The sequence below is a fragment of the Vanellus vanellus genome, assembly GCF_965231255.1.
Source record: "Vanellus vanellus genome assembly, chromosome: 8".
Taxonomy (NCBI): domain Eukaryota; kingdom Metazoa; phylum Chordata; class Aves; order Charadriiformes; family Charadriidae; genus Vanellus; species Vanellus vanellus.
In genome coordinates this window covers 8,701,847-8,717,154 of record NC_138913.1, presented here as the reverse complement: position 1 = coordinate 8,717,154, position 15,308 = coordinate 8,701,847, and the positions used below count along the sequence as shown (strand labels likewise).

Sequence of the window (15,308 nt, the reverse complement as noted above, 5' to 3'; positions counted from 1 at the left end):
TCCATTTCTCTTGTTTTTCCTTTAAAAATATGTTCCTCTAGCACTGATTTGGAAGCTTTTCTTGGTATGACATGTGCACACACACATTTGTGTTCCTCTTGAAGCCTTTAGGGTTTGCAGGGCCTTGGGGGAGGAGGTCAGCAGCGATGAGACAATCAGGCCAATGGCTTTGCTTAGTACATATCCCAATCCCGCAGCAGCAGTTCTTAACTTTGTCATCTGTGGGCTATGCTTTTTTTGGGGGGAGGCCTGTGGGTAGCTTTTAAAAATAGAAACGTGAAATTGCCCCTGTGCGGGATGGCCAGGACGAGCAGCCCGTGCCCTGCTGAAGCTCCGTGTACCAGGGCAAAGCTAACCAGTTCACGCTTCCCACCACCACCACCCATTCAGAGCAGTGCTAAACGTGCTCTGAGCAACGTAACTTGTGTCCTGAAATTTCTGAAAGAGCCACTTCATGGCTTTGGATCACACAGTTCATCAACGGTCTATGAATGAGGGACTATTCACCTGGCCATGCCGTTCCTCCGCTCTTGCTGTTTATTCTGGGAAGCAGAAGCCTCCGAGATCGATCTGGGTAAGTGTATCAATGAGATGATTGTTTTGGGACCGAATCCTCTCTGCCTTGTGGAGATCTACAACGTTATCTGCGCGTGTATACTTTAAAGCAACTGGTAAAAATAAAAAGTGATGCTACGGGGATGTTAATCATCAGCATTAGATGGTTTTTACCACGTGTCCACTGATGGATTTGTACACCAAGGTAGCAGCAGAAGATGCTCCCTACTCAGAAACAAGTCCCTTTCCCGAAATGTCCGCTCCTGCAGACAGTCATTGTCAACAGCTGCAAAAAGAATAAAGCCAGTCCCTTTGAACAGGAGAACTTCCATCTCCTTTCTCGGTATGTACAACACAAAGACAAATCATTTAAAGGTTGGGTTTTTTTTTTTAATTGGTATCTTCCTCACATTAAAGAGGAAAAAAAAAAGTCCTAAAGTATGAAAGCCCCTGGCCTTAACTGTTAAGTGCTCTAGACTTAGAGTTTGTAGACACAGAAGTCGTGGGGAAGTCATGGGGAAATTGCTAGGGTGCGGGTGTGCCTCTCTCTCCTCTTTCCCATTTTTTTCTGGTGTGGCAGCGTTATTAGGACTAAAGGTGCCTTTGTGGTTTACATTAATCCATTTTGCAACGCAAACCGAAAAAAGCATCTTCGTAGGGAATTGGACCGTCTGCGCAGGGAGCCCGATCCAGCACCCGTCCCTCCTCTGCCCCGGCAAGCCCAGAGCCAGGGCGCTCCCCCGGTGGGAGCCTGCCCGTTCTTCTGTTTCAGTCAACAGGGTTTACGTTCCGCTTGTTTAAATATCAGGTTTGACTGGGGCTTGCCTGCATATCAAAGGCAATATGGTAATTTTTACAAGGGAAAGGGTTTGCCCCGGTGTTGGCCAGACTTGTCCCTGCTCTCCCTGTTGCACAACGTGGTGCTGAGTCACTGCCGTTTCTCACCCAGTAAGTGCTTGCATTTTCTTGGTGCTGTGTTTGTATAGGATGGGGTCCCGTAACTGGGGGAGCCTGTGCATAAACAAGAGCTAAAAATGACCAAAGAGCCTTCCTGGTTTGCTGTTATTTATTTATGCACTGCCATGCGTGGCAAGTTTCATTCTGGCACCTAGACTGCGCGGTGGACTGAGATTGAACTTGCTTTGCTGAAGTTAGTCATCTAATTCCTGCCGATGTACTGGTATCTCACCGGGCCTTCAGCCTCGCCCCAATCTGCAAAAGATTTATGGATGGATATTATATAGATTTAACACAATACCATGGCTTTTATTATTTGCTGGAAAATGTTAATAAAAAAACAAGTATTGCAGATGCATTTTAATCCCTGAAGTGATTTTTGAGTAGAATGCATGAATTATTAATGGTTGTTATTGTTATTATTGCAGTGCATACCTATCTCACAGGACACTATGAGGATTAATTAATTCTTGTAAAGATGTAAAAGGCCATATAGGTGCCAAGGGTTATGACTAAAGTGCTTTGAAAATGGAAACCACTCTGTGAGTGCCAAGTATTATTATTTATGGAGTTCGGGCAGTGTGCTTGGTGCTGTGCAAACACTGGTCCAGTTATCGCAAATATTTGCTTATATGCGCTTAGTAGGCCGAGCTCTCACTGTTACAAGCAATTTCAACTATTTTAAGGCTGTGTCTTACAAATATGGCCGTGAGAAGACTTTCCAGCAGTTGGGAAGACAGAGCCATGGAAAGCGAACAGCAGCGGTACTGTTGAAGCACGTTGAAGGCACACTGTTATTCAAACACATGGATGAACCGAGACCTCAGACCCGCTCCAGTTCTACATCCGCAAGTGAGGGTTTGGTCCCATCTTTCTCGCTACTAGGAGTCTGGGAAAGGAAACGTAATGACAGTTATTGTTTAAAAATGCCTCTCCTGGCTCAAGGCAAAGCCAACTCCCTAAGCTCGGCTTGCTCACGGAACAACCCGCCGTAAACCATAACCTGCTCAACTGCCCTGTGTTACCCAACATCCGTTCTTGGAAACCTCTGAAAGCGAGAACTTCCCTCCCGCACACTCTGTAAGCGCCCCTGGTAACTGTGAGCCCAGCTACGTATTTGGGCAACAGAACTACAAAGTCTAAAGCTCATCAGGGCACAGTCCTTTGAGGTGTTCGCCTTCATAAAAGAAAGGGAAACCAGAACAAAATGGATGGGGTAAAATTATTAAAGCATAAATCTGCCAGAATGCACTTCGTAGATTCTGCAGAGCAGAGCGCATACTCGGGTAATCACCCAGTCAAGTACATCATCAGCATGTTAAAAACGAGAGCCTGACACCTCGGAGTTGTGACTGAATATTTGGAGAACATGAGACCACGGAAACTTTCAGCCAGATGACTTCAGTTCAGCGCGCTGTCGCTGCTCAGCAGATGGATGGGAAGATGGTGTTCGTAGTTCCTGTGGGCCAAACAAGGCACACTTGAGGGGTTTTCCCTCCTCCATTTCTCACACAAGCTTTCTGAACGTTACACCTCCCATTCCTATTTCGTGGACTGCTCACCTGCTCACAGCTCTTCTCATGCCCTTCTTCAGCCCCTGTTGTTCCACAGTCCCCTATATGAGGTGTCTTATCTTCTTTCCTCTCGCCTTAGGCTACGTTCATGCTCCCATCCCCCCCTCCTCCACCCACTATTATTGCTTATCTTCTTTTACCTGGGAAATTAATCATTCAGAGTATCAAGAGGTTAAACTCCTTTAGAAGCATGGATGGATCTAAGATTATAACGTAGGAAGGTGTTAATGAGTCCCTTGCCACATTTTCCCCCCTTTTAAATGTCCTGACTTTCAGCAAAGCAGTCAAAATTTGGAATTGGACTGGATATGGTCCTAAAAAATTATTGCATCTTTACACGCTTGAAGCAGACAACCTATACACTGTTATTGGGAAGAGAAAGTTGCCCACTTTGATCATCAAAATCATTACAGAAATAAAAGTTGAACATCAAGTGGTCTGCAGTTACAGACGTGCTCCCTGGCTTTTGAGAGCAACTTGGTTTCCTCATGTAACTCAGGCCTCTTCAAGCAAACGGATTGAAGGCCCAAGGCTTTCTCAGAATTAAATGACTTTGCAATGCAAGAAAAAAAAATGTTTTCTGCAAGTATTTAAATATTACTCTTCATAAAAGGAGAAAAAGTGCATGGGCCTGACCCCGAAAATAAAAAAGAGCACCGTGAGGTGATCCTACGCCCAGAGACCCACCCCTCTGCTTTCATCAAGGCTTTGCAGAGTCGAGGGCTGCCGTCTGCTTGTGAGATGAAGCTCAGGTAGGCGAAAGCTGCCTATGGTGCGTCCCAGTCATTAGGCTGGAAGTAAAATCCACCCTTAACTCCAGAACTGTTGCTTTAGGATTAGCATCATTCTCCAGCAATGCCGAGCTCTGTTCATATTTAAAAAAACAAAAAAAAAAACCCCAAAAACAAAAAAAAAAAACCAACCCCCCCCCCAAAAAAAAAAGAAAAGACAAATAAGAGCTCCATTTGTGGCCCATCTCTCTCCCTTCCCGGTGTGCCAGCTCTGCAGCAGCACGGTGGTGCGGAGGCCCCGCTGGGGCAGCGTCAGACCCGGGCTTGTGCCTGCAGAGCCTTGGGCAGGAACGGGAACGACATCCCGTGCTGCCGTCGGATCCGCGCGTGGTCTGTGGTCACCAGGACTCTGCGCGGGTGCCAGTGCCTGGACACCAGCGCGCTGGACCAACGCCCAAGCGCCTGAAATGCTATTGTAAAAACATTTTAAGATGGAAAGGACTATGCCCAGTGACGGACGTGGTTCCAATTAACATGGCTTGCTTTAAAAAATGAACAAACCTGCGATATAAATGATAAATAGCGCTTCGATTCTAAGAATGAAAAGCACCCAGGCTGGACACAATGCGATTACTGTAGCGGATTATTTTCATTAAATGAAATTATAAGGTAGAGGCAGTAACAGAGCCGGGCGTGAGGACGGATCCCCCACGCCTGGTATGGGCTACCATTGCCCACCGCGACGCCCTACAAAAAAACCCAAAAATAAGTAAAACCCCACCACGTTAAACCCTGCATTTACCTAACCGCTTTTAGCAGCGGAGCGCAATTAATGGCTTTCCTAGAAAAAACTCCCCGGCCCGCCGGCCCTTCCCCGGCCCTCAGGGCCCGCCCGAGCGGCGAGCGCAGGCCCCGGGCAGCCGTTTGGGCCCCGCCACCGCCGCCGGCAACCCCGGGGCGGCTTCCCCTCACGCCCGTTCGGCCGCCGCCGCGCCTGCCCGCAGAGCCAGGGGGAAGGACGGGGCCGGGGGGGTGTCCCGGTCGTGTCCCCCCCTCTCCGCCGAACCCCCCGCGCTCCCAGGGCGGCGGGTTTGTTTTGCCGGGCGGCCGCTGCAGGCCGGCCCCGCTCCTCCTCGCCTGGCCTCGCCTCCCGGCTCCGCTCCTTCCCTCCCTTCCTTTCCCTTCCCTTCCCCTCAGCGGCGGCGGCGGCGCCTTCTCCGGCGCCCATTTCCGTGCGGCTGGCCACCCTCTCCCCGCGCGGAGTGTCTGAGGGCCGCTGGCTGCTCCGAGCGCTTGGCTCCTTCCCTTAGTAACAGCTTCCACATTCTGCCTCAATTCCTCCTCAATCTAAATCACACACACATACAGAGATATTACTTTTTTTTTTTTTTTTTTATTCTCCCCTCCCCATCTCCTTCCTCGGGACTTAATCTCTAACCCCCCCCTCTCCCCACCCTCCCCCTCCCCCTGGCTCGGGATATAATTGAATATCACAGCACTACTGGCTGGTTATTTTTTTTTTCTTCCTCCTCCTGTGTGTGTGTGGTGGTTTTTTTTTTTTTTCCCTCCTGTTTTTTTTTTTTTTTCTTCCCCTCTCCTCCTCTTGGTGTGGACACCTTAAGAAAAAAAAAAAATATCATCGATACATATACGTGTGTACACACAGAGACACACACACAGAGATGCGTACGTACATATATATGGCTGTATAAAGAGGAAAAAAAAAAAAAAAGGAAAAAAGGCGGAGAGACAAACAAGGGTGAATTTCCCGTGCCGGCGTTCCCGAGGAAGGGGGGAGCAGCCGCCCCGCCGCCGCTCGCAAGGTAAGGACCGGGGGGCGAGGGCGGGAAGGGGCCGGGGGGGCCATTTTGTCTCTGTGGCGGTTGGAGGCGGGCGGGGGGGGAGGGGGGGGATGGGCGCCTGCCGCGGCCCCCCCCTTCACCGTGTGTGTGTGTTTCTTTTTTTTTTTTTTTAATTAGTCCGTGTGGGGTGCGGGGAGGGGGGTGTGTGTGCTCTCCTGTGGGTCTGGGTATGGTTTTATTTTAAAGCTTAAACGGCACCTTTCTTCCCCTCCCCCCCCCTTCGCGCCGCGGCCCTCCCCTCCCCCCAGCCGGCTTGGGTTCGTTTTATTTTATTTTATATTATATATTTTTAAAGGATTTAATGTGTGGGGGGAACGACGACGACGACACAGACACACACACACCGGCCTCAGCAGCGAATGGCACAAGGGAGCCATGGCGAGCGGCCTATTTTTAGCCCGATTTGTGGTGGAGAAGCGCCTTCCCCTCCCCCTCCCAGCATATTTACTTATTGGGGGGGAGGGGAAGGGGGGGGAGGGGAAGCTGGGCCGGGGGGGGGGGGTGAACTCCGAGGAGCGGGGGAGGGGCGGCCGCCCCTCCCCCGCTCCTCGGAGTTCACCCTCCCCCCCCTCCCCCCCCGGCCCTTTTTGCACGGTTGATGCAATGTATATATTTTCTTGATATATAGAGCATATAGGTTCTGCAATAACACGACATCTGGCTTGTTATTATTGTTGTAACCCCCCCCCCTTCCCCGAAAGGGTTAAGTTCTACCGTGTTGTTCCAGGTGAATTTAATCTTTCATCACCGAATTTCCTTTTAAGGCAGCTTTGAGAGCATAAAAGTCTCCCCCCCCTCGTCTTTTGCTTTATATCCCCCCCCTTCCCCCCCCTTTCCTAACAGCAAACTTTATACGTGCTTTATGGCAGAGGCTTGTTGCTGCAGATGACACGTGAGTCTGGAGGAAAGTTTGGTTTGTAGGTCGCTGCTGCGTAGGAAAGTGAAGTTTGCTGGTGAAGTTTTTACTACTCTCCAGTGTGCTCAACTTCCTCGTTTTTCCTGTCCGCGTAAATCAAATTCCTCACTGATTTATGGGGGAGGATGGGGGCAGGGGGGGAATCTAACAAAACATACTCCTCCTTTATTATTAAAGCAGGAGAAGCATGATCAGGACAACCAAGTCTTTGTTGCATAAAAAAAGAAAATAATAGGCATTTCAGTGCTTGTCTGACTCCCCTTGTCCTGTGTTACTAAAATAAATGTCTGAGCACATTGTACGTATTAACGAGGTCCTTTGGCGCTGGTGGTCTCAACCCTTTGGGTGTTCAGCGGGGATGTGGCTGGTGCCCCTTTGAGAGAGAGGGCACCATTTGCAAAGTTGATGTTTGGGTTTTGGGTTGTACCTGAGTTTTCGGGTGCAGTGGGCGGCTTTGGGCTCTCGTCTTTCTCTGAGCAACCTGAAGGCTTGTCCTCATGAGGCTTATGGTGGATTTGGGGCCTTCCTTTGGACTCGTGTATGTTAACTGCCTTTTCGGAATATGTTTCAAGTGAGTGTGAACCCTTTTGTGTGCCCTTGGATTTAAGTAAGTGGGTGCGTGTTCATGGATGAGCGTATGAAGGTTTTTTCATCTTAGCCATCAAAAGAAAGGGCTGTGCTGTTTTGATGATGGTGCTTAGGGTGCAGGTGGTGCCCTGTAAGTGATCGCAGCAAACTTTCTGTAGTTTCTTGTAGTGTTGTGTTTTTTTTTTTCCTTTGCTTTTGGTTAAGATCTAATGGAATACAACGTATCGTAGTATTTACCTATGATCGCCTAGCCTGTACACTGTCACTGTCTTAAGTTTTCTTTGGGGAAGGTGGATTTGTCTCCATGAGAACAGGGTTCATGTGGTGCTGTGTCTTGGGAACTTGGTGGTATGCCTCCCAAACTGTTACTGAGAACATCTAGAAAAGACTTAGTTCTCGCTCCACGAGGAAAGGTGAAGGAAAAGTAATTTAAATGTATGAAAGGACTTGGGGTTTGGCTTTTGGGCTTTTTAATTTTTTTTCTTTTTAAGATGGTGCAAGAGTTTCTGATTTTTGCTTGTTTAAATGTGCAAAGCCATAATGCATGTGCGTAGTAGCATAAAGAACACGATAATTACAGGAGATTCTGTTGCTTAAGCTTTTTTCCCCTTCAAACAGGTAGTTATGATTTTTTTTTTGCCTGTGAATTTTTTTTATACAAATACTTCTTTCAGTTTTACTCTATATATGGTAATTATTGATGTTTGTGTAATGCTTTGAAGTTGTAAGGCATGGTATAAGTGCTAAGTACCCAACAGCAGTACTTCATAGTCATTTTCCCATCATGAAAGAGTTTGATGCTAAAAAGTGCTACAGCCCTAAGCATAAAGAGTTTCTGGATGGATTAGGGGAAATGGACAAAATTGCTTATAATGTTGTTTTCAGGTAATATTTTTTAGTTAGGAAGAACAGATCTGAATAATGTAAAGCAAACTGAGTTATTTTACCTAACTTGATTTTGGTTCTGGAATTTAATTTAACATGGACTTCACATTTGAGTCAGAATGTGTTTGCAGTTACAAATTTTGTAGTGGCAGTAAAGACCCACATCCTACAAGGATGTAATCGCACAGAAGTCAGGAAGTCCTGTGAAGAAACACACACAACTTTGTGAACATCAGCGGTCTAGTTCGGTTGAATAAACTCTGCAGATGTCTGAGCAGTTGCTCACGGAAGTTAAGTGTGTTTTCTATTAGTGGTGGGCAATAGGATGTGAATCTTTCGTGATACTGATACTTTTTTTGGTATCACAGCGCTATTAAGTGTTTTTGGGGAAACCTGAGGCTGTGGCAGGTGTGACACCTTTCCTTCACTGATCCTGTTCCTCTGCTGATCTGGAGCCTCAAGAGATTGCCACCCCCTCCCAGTTTTTGCTTGCGTTGCCTGTCTCTTCCCTCCCCCCCAGACCCATAGCTGCTCAGGATCCTGGTTCCCGTGTGAATTCTGACACCTTGATGGAGAAGATGCTACTGGCAAGCGGAGGGGAGACAGACACAAACCTGCTGCCAGCTCTTCCCCTTCTGACCCAGGATAAGGAGGTCGTAAAGTGGTCTGGTCTCCGCTTGGGAGAGGAGGGCAAGGACAAGGCTGTACTGCAGGACTGTGTTGTGTCAGTACTGCAATATTACGATACTGACATGTATCATACTGAAGTAACCTCATTTCTAATCCATTTCACCTTTATATTGACAATTGTGATACTGTTATGTGTACAGACCACCCTTTGTGTGTTTGTGTTTGCGCATGCCTACGCACACAGAGTATAGGGTGTAATAATTATATTTAAAGCCCTAAACATCAGCTCATGCAAGTAGCTGCAGGCTGGGAGAGAAGTGAAAGTGTGTATGCACACTCTGTAATTATGCGTGTTTGGCTCCTAAAAGTGACTACTGCGAGAATATACTCATTGCATGCTCATTTTTAAATATAAATGTGTTTGTGTTAGGTGAAGAAGTCTCAGAAGTTTTCCATTAGGAACTATGATTGACAGCTCTCTTCAGTGTTTTTGAGTTGCATTGCAGCATTAATGTACTTCCTTCAAATTAACAGGTGATGAAGAAACAGTTCCTGTGTTCCTGCTATTGATTTAGCTACCCCTGTCCCAAAATACATGCCGCTTTCTAAGCACTGCAGTATGAAGTTAGATGGCCTTAATTTCTTTAAAGTAGCTTAACGAAAAGAGTGACTTTACTAGAAAAAGATTCAGCTGGTGTTCCCAGAGTAGATGGAGACTGGTTTACTCATCTCATAATTGGTTTCCTCCAAGACAAAATATGAAAATGAAATGAGGAATAAGAAATATCTTTTCAGGTGAAATTGTAGGGGAATATTGGCTTTCTTTTAATTTCACAAAATTGAATTAGCTGACTTGAGGTAAGAAGTAGCGAAGATGAGGCAGCATAGCTGTCACTTCATGAGAGTTGGTAGGTTGAGTGAAAAAGTACAGACGCCTGATCTAGAAATCACTCTGCTGGTTTGTGTGAAAACTGTGAACTACTACTCCTTGTTAGGGTTCTGCCTTGTGGTATCTAATCCAAGATGGGAAGGCCCTTTTCTTCCTTCTCATAATGAAAACATGGCTGAAATTGTTTAGACAAAATGCCCTGTAGTCTTAATGGCCATGTTTGAGCTCAAGTTGAGTTTTCCTTTGGTTCTGAAGGATCTGTAGAACTGTAACTCAGCTCACACACTGAAACATTGATTTTTAATACTTTACCACGTAGTTTTCTGTAACATCCTTTAGTCTCTCCTTTTTGTATTGATAAGGAGCCTTAAAAAAAATTCTTCCTTGATAAGAAATAAGTGGTCATTCCAAGCCGAAGGATGTGTAACCGCGGAGGAAAATGCACACACCGGTTGGATGCATAGGATCTAGCTGGCTTGGCTAGCCAAGGAGTGTAATTGCCCGTGTTGCAGCTTATCCCTGCTCGCTTGCTTTCTTGGATGGGCTGATTGCTAGAAAGACTTTTGAGAATATTTTCTTACCTGTAGAAATAATAATAAAAAGGCTTGGTGAATTGGTATATCTTTCTGAAACACCTAGTGAAAGAACCTCCGAAGTGGTGGTGAGGAGTTTTACAGAATTCTCACAGCCAGTGTACGTGGCATCTTTCAAGGAGTCCCCTCTTGGTCTTTGAATGGAAGTGTATGTGGAGTAATTCAGTGCTATGTAGAGATACTAAGGTCCTTCTAAACAAGTTAGCTATCAGGCTAATGCGTTCTTTTTTCAGGACAGGTAACGCAGCAGACTGGGTGTCAGCCTGGTCGCACGTGGCCCTGTTGGTGCTGTGTATGCCCCATACAGCTCCGAGAGCAGTGGGAGTGGATAGTGGGCCCTGGACTTGTCTTCTAGTTCCGCCTGGAGGCAAACATGCCTCTTAATAAGAGTATGAACTGGCATCTACATCTGTAAAATAAGATATTAATACAGTCATATTTTCAAAGATGCGGAGTCCTCACAGTTGCATTTGAAGTTGGCCGTCTCTGTGTGTGCTGAGCATTTCTAAAAATCAAGTGTTGCGTGTGGTTTGCTGGCTTTTGCAAACTCCCATTAGGGTGCACTTTCTGTTTCTTTCTGGGAGCTGTATTAGTAAAAGGCTGTGTTGTGTACTCTGCCTTGTGTTTATTGTTGTAATTCTTAAGTCTCTATGTTGCAAAGGAGCAATCTTGTTTATTAGTAATGTCTAGCAGTAAAAAATCAGAATCATCCTGAGAAAAAACAGTTGTGTGGTTTTTTTTTTTTCTTTTATGATCTGAGATTCAGTTCAATCTCTCTTCAATGCAAGCGTGTATTACAGAGACACTCTTCAGAGCTGTGTGCCGTGTTCAGATGCACTGAGTGTTATTCAGATCGCTGGAGGTGCGTTACTAGAAATTTTAGCTGTTGTGGTGTGAGTAGTAGGCCTTCCCTTCCCCCTCAGCCGGGCAATAGTTTTGTCAACCTGGCAAGGCCGGCAAGCAGCTGTCTCTGCAGCTAATGCTGGTGCTCCTTTTAACCCCTTGGTGGGTTTGGGGAATGATTCAGTCGCTTCCCCAGCTGCAAGCAGAGCTGCCACTGAACCCCACTGACGTCAGGCCGATGGTAGATTTTTATGAATTAGGACTGTGAAAGTGACTCTGGAAACTTTCCTGTTTTGTACGCAGCTGTACGTGCCTGCTGGCAGCGACTAGAGAGCATACAGAAAAGATCTCTGTACAGCCTATTCGTGGAGCATTTTTCCAAGGTTATGAGTTAAGGGTCAAATATTTACTATTCATGAAAATGTAGTGCTAAATACTGTGCCCAGTGCCAAAACCACAGAAATTGTCAAGGTTTAGAGCCCTAAATATAACCTATCCTAAAAGTTGCATCCATTTGACATTAACAGTGTTAAAAGTTCAGGCTCTTCACATGGGTGACCTATGGCCAGCAAACCCTGAGCTGGGAATTCGCCTGATTGCGAGCACACGCGAAGTGAATTTCAATCCCCCGATGGTCCCTAAAAGTACCAGGCAAAGAAGAGACAGTTTGGTTTCCTGGAAGGAGTTGTCCAGGCTGGCCGAGGCGAGGAATAACAAGTTTTATAGCTCTTTTGTGTTTTTTGGACAGGCTGATTAATGCTCGAGTGTCAGCATGACTTCTGAAAATACATTTTTGCCTTGTAAAAATAGCAATAAAAAGATTTAATTATTTTTCATTTATCATTGATACTGGTCTAACTTACAGTCCTGCTGGAACAAATGAGAATTTTTGCTATTAGTTTCAGCAGTTGGGAGGGTGTTAAGTGTGGCTGAAAATTTTACCTTAAAATACCAATTGTTCTTAACAGAGACAAGTCTGTCTGTTATCCCTTCCCCCACTTCCAGGTCTGTTTAGCTCACAGAAATGATGAGAACTTTTCCTCTTTTAGGTTAAGTTTAAAATTGTGGGAAAAAATAGTTTTGATATTGCATAGACCTATGGGGGAAATAACAAGAGATCTGGGTCAAAAAAGTAGGACGTGCAAGATTTAGAAGCTGTTGAAGTGTATTTATTTGTCCTATATTAGGTTAAAGGAAGTATTGGTGCTTTCAGTTTGGCAATATGTCCTACAGTCTGCGGTGTTCTGTAAAGGGAAGACAACTGTTAAACAATGAATCACAGCTAATTTTTGTATGGATGTCAACATTCTTCTCTAGTGCAGAAATTTTTGCTTGCATATTAACACAAATATGCATTCCTAAATACAGACTCTTAGCGATAAATTTTATTTAGGAAGTGCTTTGTAAAAATATGGATGTTTGCCACGATGATATCTGTGAATCTGTAACATATTTACTTTGGGGTTATGTTTGTTCCGTTTTAGTACTTTTTAATGTACTTTTAAAGCAAAGCTAGCACAGATGTGGATGGAGGAAAATGAGGAACAGTGTGGTCAAATCATTTATTAATGTTGACGTCAAATAAATTGTGCTAGAAACATATCTTGTGTAGCAATGGATTAGCTGTTTCCCATAGCTAATGCAACAGATCAGGGGGTTCTGTACTTGCTGTGTAACATGAATGTTTTGCTGATGCAGATGTGGTACCTGATTTTTCACTTTATTTCAAATGCACAACTAAATTTCACAGTCTGGTGGCTCTTGTTTGGACTGTAAATGTCTAGCACTGTGTAATATGAAAAAAGTCAGGAATATGAAACTTCAATATGTTGCATTGTGATAAAACTTAAACAAAAATACAATGAAACAGCCTACTAAGCAGTTTTGGTAAGCTTAATCTGATAGCAAGAATGGATATCTAAATGTAGCTGATTAATAGAAACCAACTTTTTTTTTTAACGGCTTTCACCATTATAGTAAATATTTTTCACAATCATTTGAGTTGTAAGAAAAATGCTTTGTATTTCTGTGACTGTCTTCCGAGACAGATTCTGAATGGCTGTTGATTACATTAGAAATATCAATGTGTTTATCTTACTGTTGGCAAAGTCCATGTTAGTTGGTTCCTCTACAGTCTACACATGCAAGGTTATTTTGATGTGGATTATTTATTTCTAGTTCATCAAGGCCCTTTGTGAGATTATTTTTTACAGTACATAAATTACATTAGAAATAAAGTTCTAAGAGTCTATTCCCTTAAAGAAAACAAACCAAAATCCTCCTTGACCATTGTTCGGTCATCCCATTGAGGTACCTGGGCACCAGGGGCTTCCCAGACATACTGCTTTCTGGTAAAATAAATGGGCATTGCTTGTGTCATAAAAACAAACCCGCTGCTCTCGGTGCTTCCACCACCAGCCCACAGAACCACACAAAACTGAATATTCCCATCAGTCTCTTCTTGTTGTCCCTGTGCCCAGGCTCACCACAGCTGTGGTCCCGTGTTAGAGAGATACTGGTTGCTTGTATGTACTGGGGAGCAAAACTGCACTTTTAAAGATCCTGTGTGTATTGACGGAAATGCTAAGAAGAACAAAAAAAATTATATGAGGGATAAAGGGATGGAAATTTTCAGAGGTAGCTAGGGAAAACACTTTTGATGTGTTGTTACTCGCTCTTTGATGCTATGGATGACTTCATACGGGAGACTCGGAGGGTATGTGAAATGCAGTGTCAGACTCTGGCTAAAAGTATGTCCATTATGTAGGTTGAGATTCTCTGTTGTTTTAAATTGCCAAGACTGCCAGCAGCAAGGGTTGCGTGTGTTGAATGTTGCTGAAGAGCTCCAGAAAGCTGCATTGATGGTGTTAGAATATGTAAAATCTTATTTGCGTGCTTCATGTGCCTCCCACTTTCCCAGCTGTGGTTTGTAACTACCCACTTGTGGAACTGAGTTTTTTTTCAAGACGAAAAGAAAGAAATGCACTGTTTTTAAAAACACATGTTCGGCGATCAGATTAGTCAGGTTTCATTTGCATTAATGTTCCTGTAAATGGTGAAAGTTTGGAACTGTAATGTATTTCGATGTGCTGCCTACTTTTATTTGTTAGTCTCGTGCTGTTGGGCCTACTGCTGTTCTGTGTGAATAAAATAACCCCCCAAGCCCTCCCCAGCATAATTAAAACACAAGTGGTGTAAGATCATGATGCTTTTTCCTTTCTAAAATTAACCCCTTCCAATGGTCAGCATGGTCGTGCCCTCTCCTCTGCTTCCTTGTCCGTGCTGTAGTGTGAATGTAGCAAATTAATCTAATATTTCGGGGTGTTTTGTCTCAGTCCTGACCGTTTGCATCATTTAATTATTATCTCTTCCTGAGACTTTATTTGATTTTTCTAGTCTCCCCCAACCTGTCGTGTCCCGTCCCCCCCACCCCCACCCCCGGGCTTTCTCTCTTCTTTTTGTCATTTTGGACTTTCTTTTGCATTCTCCCTATCTGTTCCATTGTCAGTTCTTTAAACCAAATCGGTGCCTTTTTGTTTCTGTTCTCCAGGTTTGCTCTGCTTTTTTACCCTTTCCCCTAACTTAAGTTGAGTTTACACATAGCACTTGATCCTGTGTAGCCCTCTTGAACCAGAGGGGTTAGATAGGTTTGGACGGTGCAGCCCCGGTCCCTGGCGGAGCGAAACCTGCTGAGGAAGTCTCATTTTGCAGGCTGCGCCGCTGGCAGCGAGCAGGGCGGCGAGCGGAGGTGAGCGAGGGGCCTGCCTGCGGGCAGAGGGGTAGCTGGGACAAGCACGCCGGGTGGGAAACGGAGAGGACAAATTTTGGCAGTGCCTGTATTTGATAAAAATAATCTTGGCTTTAGGCGTAAAACATTGACTGAACTCTTGATGAAGTCAGAGGGAGGCTTTGGGGGAAGGTGGTGTGTTAGTACAAATGCAAAAAGCTGAGGAAGTTTGAGTGAAAACCTCAGTGTGCTGTGAGGTTTGCTTTGGGCTTTTTAAAGTAAGGGATTTTATGCAATAAATTTTTATTGACATTGTGACTTAAAATTAGCAAAAACAAAGCCAGTCATCCTGAAATCAGTGGTGGCCTTATCTTATTGTTTTTATTGTGGGTAGTGTTGACAAGTCACATGCCCCATTGTTCTGGGTGAACAAACACGGCTTTGAGACCCCGAGCTGGTACGTGCGCACAGGCGCCTTTGTCCTGTGCTGCACAGAGGAGCGTGCGGAATTGCGACTTCGAACTTGAAAGATTGTCCTTAAAGAGTTCACATCTAGAA

General features: G+C 45.0%; 1 protein-coding gene and 1 long non-coding RNA gene across 2 annotated transcripts in view; one reads left to right on the top strand and one right to left on the bottom strand.

Moving 5' to 3' along the window:
• Positions 1 to 1,631: 1,631 nt before the first annotated feature.
• On the bottom strand, positions 1,632 to 2,881 carry LOC309674730. Its single transcript, XR_014269423.1, has 3 exons — positions 2,852 to 2,881; positions 2,211 to 2,401; positions 1,632 to 1,767 (listed from the first exon to the last, which is right to left on the bottom strand). It is a non-coding gene; the product is annotated as an uncharacterized lncRNA (long non-coding RNA).
• A 2,539-nt stretch (positions 2,882 to 5,420) lies between these two features.
• The window catches only part of TBL1XR1 (TBL1X/Y related 1), a 115,107-nt gene continuing 105,219 nt past the window's right edge, over positions 5,421 to 15,308 (top strand). The window contains exon 1 of the mRNA XM_082487394.1: positions 5,421 to 5,640. The gene's annotated coding sequence lies outside the window, so the exon portion shown is untranslated. The remainder of the gene's footprint in view (positions 5,641 to 15,308) is intronic.